General features: G+C 44.3%; 1 long non-coding RNA gene across 1 annotated transcript in view; it reads right to left on the reverse strand.

The window, feature by feature from the left end:
- The window catches only part of LOC126986771 (uncharacterized), a 102,941-nt gene extending 96,539 nt beyond the window's left edge, over nucleotides 1-6,402 (reverse strand). The window contains exon 1 of the long non-coding RNA XR_007739942.1: nucleotides 6,328-6,402. This is a non-coding gene — a long non-coding RNA (uncharacterized LOC126986771). The remainder of the gene's footprint in view (nucleotides 1-6,327) is intronic.
- Nucleotides 6,403-10,121: the final 3,719 nt, after the last annotated feature.

Below are 10,121 nucleotides of genomic sequence, written 5' to 3' on the forward strand. Positions count from 1 at the left end.
CACCCATGTGGTAGGGAGAGGGGGGGGGGGAGAGGCAGAAGAGTGGAGGGGAAAGGAAGGAGGGGAAAGACACGTGTATAGAGAGAGAGTAGATGGCCGACGATTGTGCGCGGAGAGGGAATTGGAGGAAAGGAAAAGAAGGGAGGAGAGAGGTGGAAACAGAAAAGAAAATGTAGAGCGGGGGTAAAGGAGGAAGGAGAGAAGGAAATAACGTTAAAAAGTAAAGGCACGCAGAGTAAATACCTTTTTATAATGGTACGACACACACACACACACACACACACACACACACACACACACACACACACACACACACACACACACACACACACACACACACACATACGTAATCGGATGAGCGTCCATTTTCATCAATAACAGCTTTATCACTCTCCCATAGAAAGGAGTGAGAGGAGGAGGAGGAGGAGGAGGAGGAGGAGGAGAAGTAGGCGAATTAGGAGAAGGTGAAAGAAAAAGGCAAAATAGTAAGAGAAGGGAAAGAGTTTACGAATGTAGGTTAGGGAATATGGAGTCCTATTGGCTCCCTACTTTGGCTGCTGGTTATATGATAGAAACGAAAAAAGTCTTCCAAGTCCCTTCCATCCCCACGACCGAAAAGGGAGAAAGAAAACAGACAGACTACAACATCTGCAGCTGACATATAAGGAAAGTAGGATAGGAAATTGTCGGGAGCTCACCCCACAAAGACTCCCTTGGCGGCACATCTTACTGTCAACGGCGGGGAGATGTGACGCAGATGTGAAATTGAAGTCATGTAAACGAGTATGAGACGAGTGTGAAGTGGTAGCCTGACACCCTCCTCTTCTGTATTGGTGGTGACTCACGCTGATGGAAACTATGGACCTGAGCGACGGTTTAAATAAGTTCGGTTTACGGTAAGTCAGAGCAAAACCTGAATAAAAAACGAAAAATCCCCTCCGATATGCTATTCCTGTACTTACAATAGAGACGGATGCCACACGAGATAAGCAATTCAAGTCATATCGTACGGAGACCGACCCCTATGCGCCTTCGTCCCTTTTTTTAAAGTTTTCAAGAGTAATGACAAACTGTAGAGCCAAAGAATTACAACTCAACCTTTCCTGGAGTGTTTTTTTTCTCTTTCTTAAAAATAAACCATCAGTTGTTGTGTCTATTCTACAGCTGCAGGAATAGAACGAGGCGCGGTGAGGCTTTGCTAAATTCATTGTTGGGAAGGCGGACACAGCGAGGGACCTCAGACCTAAATCCTGCACAGCGGCCTTGGTTGCGTCCCACTTCGATGTTGTGTATCTCTTCTTTCCCTTGCAGCTGTGGGGAGGGAAGGAGACGCCAGCACGATCCCGCGGCATTGGCACCCCTTTGAGCCCCTAACTCCCTCGTCCCTCTCTCTCTTGCCGGGTGAGCCTCCTCCCTTTAATCTTCCTTTGTTGTATCGCCTCCACTTCATCTTTCACTTTCCTTTATTCAGCGCGCCGTTATCTACCCCTCCCTCTTGATCACGGGACGCCGCTATTGCTCTTGCCACACGCGCGCGCTCTCTCTCTCTCTCACACCCACCCACCCACCCACCCACACACACACACACACACATGTACACACACAAAAAAAATCTATGTATAAAAATTCAATGCACGTCAAAACTTTCTCTTCCTGACTAATATCCAAGTCTTGTCTATGATTTGAACACCGTGATTTCTTGAGAGTATCGATAAATCATATTACACAACGATTTTTTTATTCCTTCACTTTATACGCATCACCTCAGCTCTGCTCCCCGCTTGGCCCGGTGCCCTTCTTCCGCGGGGCGAGGGGGTGCATGAGGCAGGAGGGGGCTGAGGAAGGGGAGGAAGCCGGAGGTGAGGCGGGGAGGTGGGAAGGGATGTCTGTTTGTAATGTTCTACGTCAATGTGCTCAAAGGCTTATTGTGCGGGGCTGCTGACTCCGCGAGGGAAGGGGGTGAGGGAGGAGGGGGGAGACTGAGGAAGGCGCAGGCAGGGAGGAGATGGGAGAAGAAGAAGAAAAATTTGTGTGTAGCGGTGAACAGACGATTAGGGGATGTGGTGGCGCAGTCGTGGTGGTGTGGCTGTGGTGGTGTGGTTGTGGTGGTGTGGCTGTTGTAATGGGTTGGTTGTGATGTGACTGAGGTTACTAAATGATTTTGATAATAGTCGCCGGAAAACTGAACTTTGACATTAAATATTTCTATCAATAATTTACATTCTGGTTATTGACGCGTGTCTATCAACTAACTAAATAACGGTAATTACGACCTGTCCATACATAATCGAGCAGGTGTATTCGCCATGCCATCAGTAAGGAGTATATCATTTTTTTCAATCATTTTATTACAGGGTATGAAAATTAATCTTCTAATGTTGCGTTAACCTGGTACCAGCGGGAATCATGTTTCTTAATGGTCCCTCTAAGCGAGAAAAATGAGAAAAAAATCACCCCTCACACAAACCATTTCATAATATATATCAAAGCATTTGTAATCAGATTAGGTGTCATCTATTTTGGGGGGTTATATCATGGCACAAATTTGGCCCGTCGCTGCTACCGAGTTAATATTTACTTTCATCCACTCCGCTCAGACCAAAGACACCGTACATTCATTTGGTCTAGAAACCCCGCCCTCTCAAACCATAGTCACTGTACATTCAGTTGGTCTAGAAACCCCGCCCTCTCAAACCATAGTCACCATACATTCAGTTGGTCTAGAAACCCCGCCCTCTCAAACCATAGTCACCATACATTCAGTTGGTCTAGAAACCCTGCCCTCTCAAACCATAGTCACCGTACATTCAGTTGGTCTAGAAACCCCGCCCTCTCAAACCATAGTCACTGTACATTCAGTTGGTCTAGAAACCCCGCCCTCTCAAACCATAGTCACCGTACATTCAGTTGGTCTAGAAACCCTGCCCTCTCAAACCATAGTCACTGTACATTCAGTTGGTCTAGAAACCCCGCCCTCTCAAACCATAGTCACCATACATTCAGTTGGTCTAGAAACCCCGCCTCTCAAACCATACCATAGTCTCCGTACATTCAGTTGGTCTAGAAACCCTGCCCTCTCAAACCATAGTCACTGTACATTCAGTTGGTCTAGAAACCCCGCCCTCTCAAACCATAGTCACCATACATTCAGTTGGTCTAGAAACCCCGCCCACTCAAACCATAGTCACCATACATTCATTTGGTCTAGAAACCCCGCCCGCTCAAACCATAGTCACCATACATTCAGTTGGTCTAGAAACCCTGCCCGCTCAAACCATAGTCACCATACATTCAGTTGGTCTAGAAACCCTGCCCGCTCAAACCAAAGACACCGTACATTCAGTTGGTCTAGAAACCCTGCCCGCTCAAACCAAAGACACCATACATTCAGTTGGTCTAGAAACCCTGCCCGCTCAAACCATAGTCACCATACATTCAGTTGGTCTAGAAACTCGGCCCCCCCAAACCAACCATGGTCACCATTTAGTTTCAGTGAAGCCCTGCCGCCTGCCCGTCAAGACCGTGGAACACCGTACATTCAGTTGGTCTAGCCCGCTCAAACCAAGACACAATACATTCCATTGGTCTAGTTTCCTGCCCCTGTCTAGCCATAGTCACCGCCCATGACTTTGGTCTAGAAACCCTGCCCGCTCAAACCAAAGAACACCGTACATTCAGTTGTTCTAGGCCTCCCTGCCCCGCACTCAAACCAAAAGACACCGTACATTTGAGCTATCAGAAGCCCTCCCAAAGCCTTTTTATGGTCACCATATTCAGTCTTGGTCAGAAACTCATCCCCCAATACGTACATATATCACTCCATGCACACATACATGCATGCATATACATTCACACACGCATACATACATTCATACATGCATACGTACATTCATACAAAACATCCAATCGCACGACAGCAATACAGGAAGGCTTAACACGAAACAAAATTGCGATAAAAAATTGGACGCTACCGCAGTCATTACCGCACCAGATTACTTTTACCAACTCAAAAGCGAAGAAAAAAAAACGCTGAGCACAAACATACACACACACACACACACACACACACACACACACACACACACACACACACACACACACACACACACACACACACACACAACAAAATAAATAAATAAATGTTTCCCTCATTCTTTTACGCCATTCCTTTCCTCCGCCCACTGGAGCAGGAATAACCATTTTTCCTCTAAGGCCACGCGCGGCCCAGATACGACAGAACAGAAAAGCCGTGTAGTATATCTTTCCCTGCATCCCTCTGGCATCTTATCTGTGTAGGAGGAGCATCACACGGACGGCGAGATAAACAAAAGTGGAGTATGAGGTGGATAAAGGCTTCATAGGGGGTGGGTGAGATGGATGAAGTGATGTAAGGCTGAAGTTGTATGGATGAGTAGATAGAAGGATGAGAGTATGACTGGAGTGGTGATGCGATGGGTGAATGGATGCTTGGATTAAGGTTGTAAGCATGGATATGGGTATGATTTTAGTCGTAATGGGATGGATAGATGAGTGAACAGATTAAGGTTGTATGGATGGGTAAATGGTTGAAGGTATGACGGGAGTGGTGACTAGGGTGGTGATGGGTGCATGGATTAAGGCTGTAAATATGGATGCGATGTATAGATGCACTGATGGGTGAATAGACAAACTGATAGATGAGTAGATGGATGAGCTGATGGATGAACGGACTGAAAGATGGGTGGATGAATGGGCTATATTTATCATTATTATTTTCACTATTATTACTATCATTATTACCAACCTTTCAAATGCTTAGGAATATGACTGCGATTTTTTGTTTTCTTTCCTTTTTTTTTTCGCACATCTCCTACGGTGAACGACAAAAAAAATTATGGCTCTTTTTTGGAAGATTTTTGCTTTTCCAATTTTTAAAGTTCCTGAATGGTGTTACAAGAGTACTTTTGGCAGCGCGGGATTGCAAGTTATTAAGTGGTGGGGTGCATGAACTAATTGGACGCTCCCCAATTAGATACACACACACACACACACGCACACGCACACACATTAATTGCTAAACTTCATCACCGGGCGAGTCTCCACCTATTGTGAGGCTGTACCGGCAGAGTTCCCTTCCTCCTCTCCTTTCGTCTCCCTTCCCTTCCTTTCCTCTCCCTTCCTTTCCTTTCCCTTCCCTTCCCTTCCTTTCCCTTCCGTTCCTTTCCCTTCCCTTCCCTTTCTTTCCCTTCCCTTCCCTTCCCTTCCCTTCCTTCCCCTTCCCTTCCTTCCCTTCCCTTCCCTTCCCTTCCCTTCCATTCCTTTCCCTTCCCTTCCCTTCCCTTCCCTTCCCTTTCCTTCCTTTCCTCTCCCTTCCTTTCCCTTCTCTTCCCTTCCTTCCCTTCCCTTCCCTTCCTTTCCCTTCCCTTCCTTTCCCTTCCCTTCCCTTCCTTCCCTTCCCTTCCCTTCCCTTCCCTTCCTTTCCTTTCCCTAACTTCTTGTCCCCATTTCTTTCTCCTTCCTCCGCGTCCTTTGCACCATAGTTTGCTTGCTTCCTCCTCTTCTCTTTCCTCTTTGAACAACTTCTCCTCCACTCATTTTTCCTCTTTCAATGCCTACTCCTCCCATTTCCTTCTCCTCCTTCTCCACCTTCTCCTATCATCATTTTCCGGGCAACAGCAATATCTCACTTGACCCACATCTTCGCTTTGCTTCTCCATAATGTCTCCTTCCCTTCACTATCATCCTGCCTCACCTCTCCTCTTCTTTCCGCTCGCCTTCTTCTTCTTCCTTCATATTCATCCTTGCGTTCCTCCTCCCAAGGGTTTTCTCAGTACATTCCTATCATTTGGCATCTTCCTCCTTCCCTCTTCCCCTCTTCTCTGCTCTATCTGCCCATCATCAACGTTCTTGCCTCCTCCCTCCTTTGAACTCGCCCTCATCTTCTTCCTTTACCTTCAACCTTAAGTTTTTTTCCTCTCATGATTTTTCTAAGTATTTTTCTATTCGATCATCTGGCATCTTCGTCCTCCCCTCATCTCCTCTCTGCTTTATCTGCGCATCATCACCTTGCATCTCCATCTTCTGCAGTTATCTCAAACCTTATCTCACTCAGAAAACGATCCATATCTCTGTGTTCAGTTTCCTATCTCCTCCAATCTTTCACTGACCCTACCCTGCCACGTTCTCCTCCTCTTCCACTCCCCGGCCTACCTACTTATCTCTCTCTCTCTCTCTCTCTCTCTCTCTCTCTCTCTCTCTCTCTCTCTCTCTCTCTCTCTCTCTCTCTCTCTCTCTCTCTCTCTCTCTCTCTCTCTCTCTCTCTCTCTCTCTCTCTCTCCCCCTGCTTACCTCCTTTCAGCCTTTCTCCTCCTCTTGCCGCCGTATATCGTCTCCGTGAAGAACTTTCGTCTCAGTGAACCTGAAAAGAAAGTTTCCTCGTGAGTGGTGACTTCAGGGGTAACCTTTGACCTGACCTTACCACGCACATACGCACACACACATACACACACATACAGACAAACCAACCAATCGGCAAAGAAACACGGAAGTTCGACCCCTCAAGAATCCCAACAATCACACAAACGACACAAACTTTCCTACTTGTTCTTTCGTGTGTGTGTGTGTGTGTGTGTGTGTGTGTGTGTGTGTGTTAGTATTTTTAGGATCCGTATGACGAGATTTTTTATTTTTTACCGCTTGGTCCCGAATCAGAAGATGGGACAAGGAGGCGACCAAACACACACACCGCGTCTCCTTCCCTTTTCTCGGGCTCCTGTTGACTCGGACTCGCGACTCTCGACTCTGATATTCCTTCTAAAAACAAACTCACTTTTCTTATATTTCTTCGCTAGCCAAGGGAATATAACTAACTCTCTCTTCTCTCTTCTCTCTCTCTCTCTCTCTCTCTCTCTCTCTCTCTCTCTCTCTCTCTCTCTCTCTCTCTCTCTCTCTCTCTCTCTCTCTCTCTCTCATTCTGTCTATTTCTCTATTTACCCATCTACCTAAATATCTATCTATATGTCTATCTATCTATTTATCTATCTATCTATCTGGCAGTTAAGCAGTCAAGGCATCCAGCTATATATCTACTTATCTATCAGTCAATCAATCTATCTAGCTGTCTATCTATCAATCAGTCTATCTAGCCATCTATATGTTTATCTCTATGTCTCCTTTTATCTATCTATTCTCTCTCCCTCTCCCCTTGAACCCCTCTCCATATTATTAACGTTTCCAAGAGACTGACAGGTTTTAGAGATGATGCTCACCAAACCGATAAACTGTCCCTGGGTTCGCTGTCTACAGGAGTCGTTGACCCGCGCCTGTTGCCTCGTCTGCCTCCTAAGCCTTGAGTGTGTCCGCGATGGTCTGTTGGCGGCCGACGGGGCAAAGGAAGAGAGGAAGGAAGGGAAGAGGCAGGGAGAGGAAAACTAGGTAGAGAGAACACGTAGCAAAAAAGAGGAAGGTAAGGTAAAGGAAAAGGGAAAGCGGAGAAGAGAAAGAAAAATATATGTAAGAAAGAAAACACGGAGAATGAAAAGAGAAAGGAAGGAAAGAGGCAAGGAGAGGAAAACTAGGAAAATAGACGTGTAAGGAAAGGTAAATAGGAAGTGAATGCAAGGGGGAAAGTAGAGGAAAAGACAAGGAGGAAAACTAGAAAAAAAGAAGCGAAATGGAAAAGTAAACACCAGGCGAATGAGAAGAGGAAAACAAAGGAAAACACAAGGAGATAAAAAGTTAGAATATATAGAAAATAAAAACTGGGAAGGAAAAGAATAGAGCAAAAGAGGAAGAGAGGAAGAGAGAACTGAGAAAACACAGACAAGCAAAAGGTGAAAACGGAGGGAAAGGAAAGACGAGAGCAAAGAAAGATGTGGAAAAATAAAATAAAAAAACATGTAAACAGGCGAATCAATGTAAAAACGAAAGAAAGAAAGAATGAAGGAACGATGAAGAGAGGAAAGAAGGAAAAAATAGAAATGTGTGAGTGAACGCAGCGCAAACAAGCGACTAATACGAAACTATTTGGAATAAGAAAGAGCAAATATTTAAGGTGGGTAAACATGCAGGAAAAAAGATAAAAGGAGGGTGAGGAAGAGAAATTATTGGGGAAATGAGGGAGGCGAGAAGGGAGACGAGGACGGGAAGACAAATTCAGCAAGAGAAATTTTTAAAATCAACGGGAAATGAAGAAGACAAAACAAAAGGGGGAGAAAACAAGGAAAAAAAAGTAGTGAGATAAAAGAAATGGGTGTGGCGAGGTGATGAATGGAAGGAAGAGGAAAAATAGTGCAAGAAATCAAGGGAAAAGAAGTAGAAAATAAAGAATGGAGAACACTTAGCGAATGAAAAGTAGGAAAGTAAAGGAAAAGACGAGGAGGAAGACTAGGAAAACATGTGTAGGGGAAAAGGTAAATACGAAGTGAATGAAAAAGGAAAGGAAAGGAAAAAACAAGGAGGAGGAAAGCAGGAAAATATGCGAGGGATAAGTCAACACCAAGAAAATGAAAAGAGGAAAATATAGAAAAAGACAAGGAGGGAGAGTAAAGAAATATACAGACGGGAGGATGAAAGTAGACCAAAACAACCAATACAGGGAAAGACAGACACAGAGGATGGAGTATAAGGAAAAAAAAAAAAGAGGAAAATAAAGAAAAAGACATGGAAGGAAAGTTAAGAAATAAGTAGAAGGGAGGATGAAAGTATTGACCAAAACAACCAATACAGGGAAAGATAGACACAGAGGAAAGAGTATAAGGAAAAAAAATAAGAGGAAAATAAAGAAAAAGACATGGAAGGAAAGTTCAGAAATAAGTAGAAGGGAGGATGAAAGTATTAGCCAAAACAACCAATACAGGGAACGGCAGACACAGAGGAAGGAGGATAAGGAAAAAAAAAGACTGAAACTACAAAGGGTTGGAAAAAGACGAAATAAAGGAAATAAAGGGAAACTCCTCTGTGGAATAACACTTTTTTTTTTCCTCCAACAAACATACCTTTCTACCCTCTCTTCCTCCCTTCCTCCTTTCTCTCCCTTCCCTCTTTTCCCCCCTCACTTCCTCTTATTTGTTCCTTCTCTCCCTTCTTCTTTCCTCTTTTCCTTACTTCCCTCTTTTATCTTTCCTCCTTTCCTCTCCTCTTTTTTTCCTATTCCATTTCCTTCCTTTCTTGATTTCCTTTCTTCCTTCCTTCCTTCATTCGTTGCTTTATTTTCTTCATTTTCAGCCTTCCTTCTATCTTTCTTTTTCCTTTCTTTCTCTTTTCCTTCCTCCCTTGCTTCCTTCCTCATTTCTTTCCTCCTCTTCTTAACTCCCTCCCTTCCTTACATCCTTCCCTCCCTCCCCATTTCTTTCCCTTCTTACTTCCATCTTTCTCTCCTAATTCTCCTCACTTCTTTCCTCCGTTTTCTCTTATTTGTTTTTCTTCCTCCTTCCCTCCCTCCCTCCCCCCCATCAACTCGTTATCTTCCAGCCCTTTTGTCAATATTTTCCTCCCTTTCTCCCTTTTTCCCCTCCCTTCTTCCTTTCCTCCCTACTTTTTGCCAGCGCTTATTTCATTTCTACCTATTTTCTTTATCCTCTTTTACCTTTCTTTTCACTACAGATCCTTTTTTTTCATTACCCTTCTATATTTATCCTTCATCTTTATCTCTCTTTCTCTCTCCCCTTCGTTATTTCTCTTTCCTCTATCCAGCTTTTGTTACCTTTTCATTATCTTTTATCTGTTTTTATACTTTATACATCTTATTATTATTATTTCTTCTCTCTCTTGTTCTCATTCTCTCTCGTGCTATATGTGTTTTCTCCATCTTCTTTCATCTTCTCTTATTAACGTCTTCATTACAGTCTTACTCTTCTCTTTTAACCTTTTTATCGTTACATCAAGCCTTTCATGACCTTCACCTCCTTCCCACACCTCCTTTCCTTCAGCTCCTTCCCACACCTTTCCTTCACCTCTTTATCACACCTCCTTCTTCACCTCCTTCCTTCACCTTCTTTCCTTCACCTCTTTACCACACCTCCTTCCTTCACCTCTTTACCACACCTCCTTCCTTCACCTCCTTCCCACACCTTCCAACACCTCCTTTCCTTCACCTCCTTTCCTTCACCTCTTTATCACACCTACTTTCCTTCACCTCCTAC

The sequence above is a fragment of the Eriocheir sinensis genome, chromosome 63 (genome assembly GCF_024679095.1).
Source record: "Eriocheir sinensis breed Jianghai 21 chromosome 63, ASM2467909v1, whole genome shotgun sequence".
Taxonomy (NCBI): Eukaryota; Metazoa; Arthropoda; class Malacostraca; order Decapoda; family Varunidae; genus Eriocheir; species Eriocheir sinensis.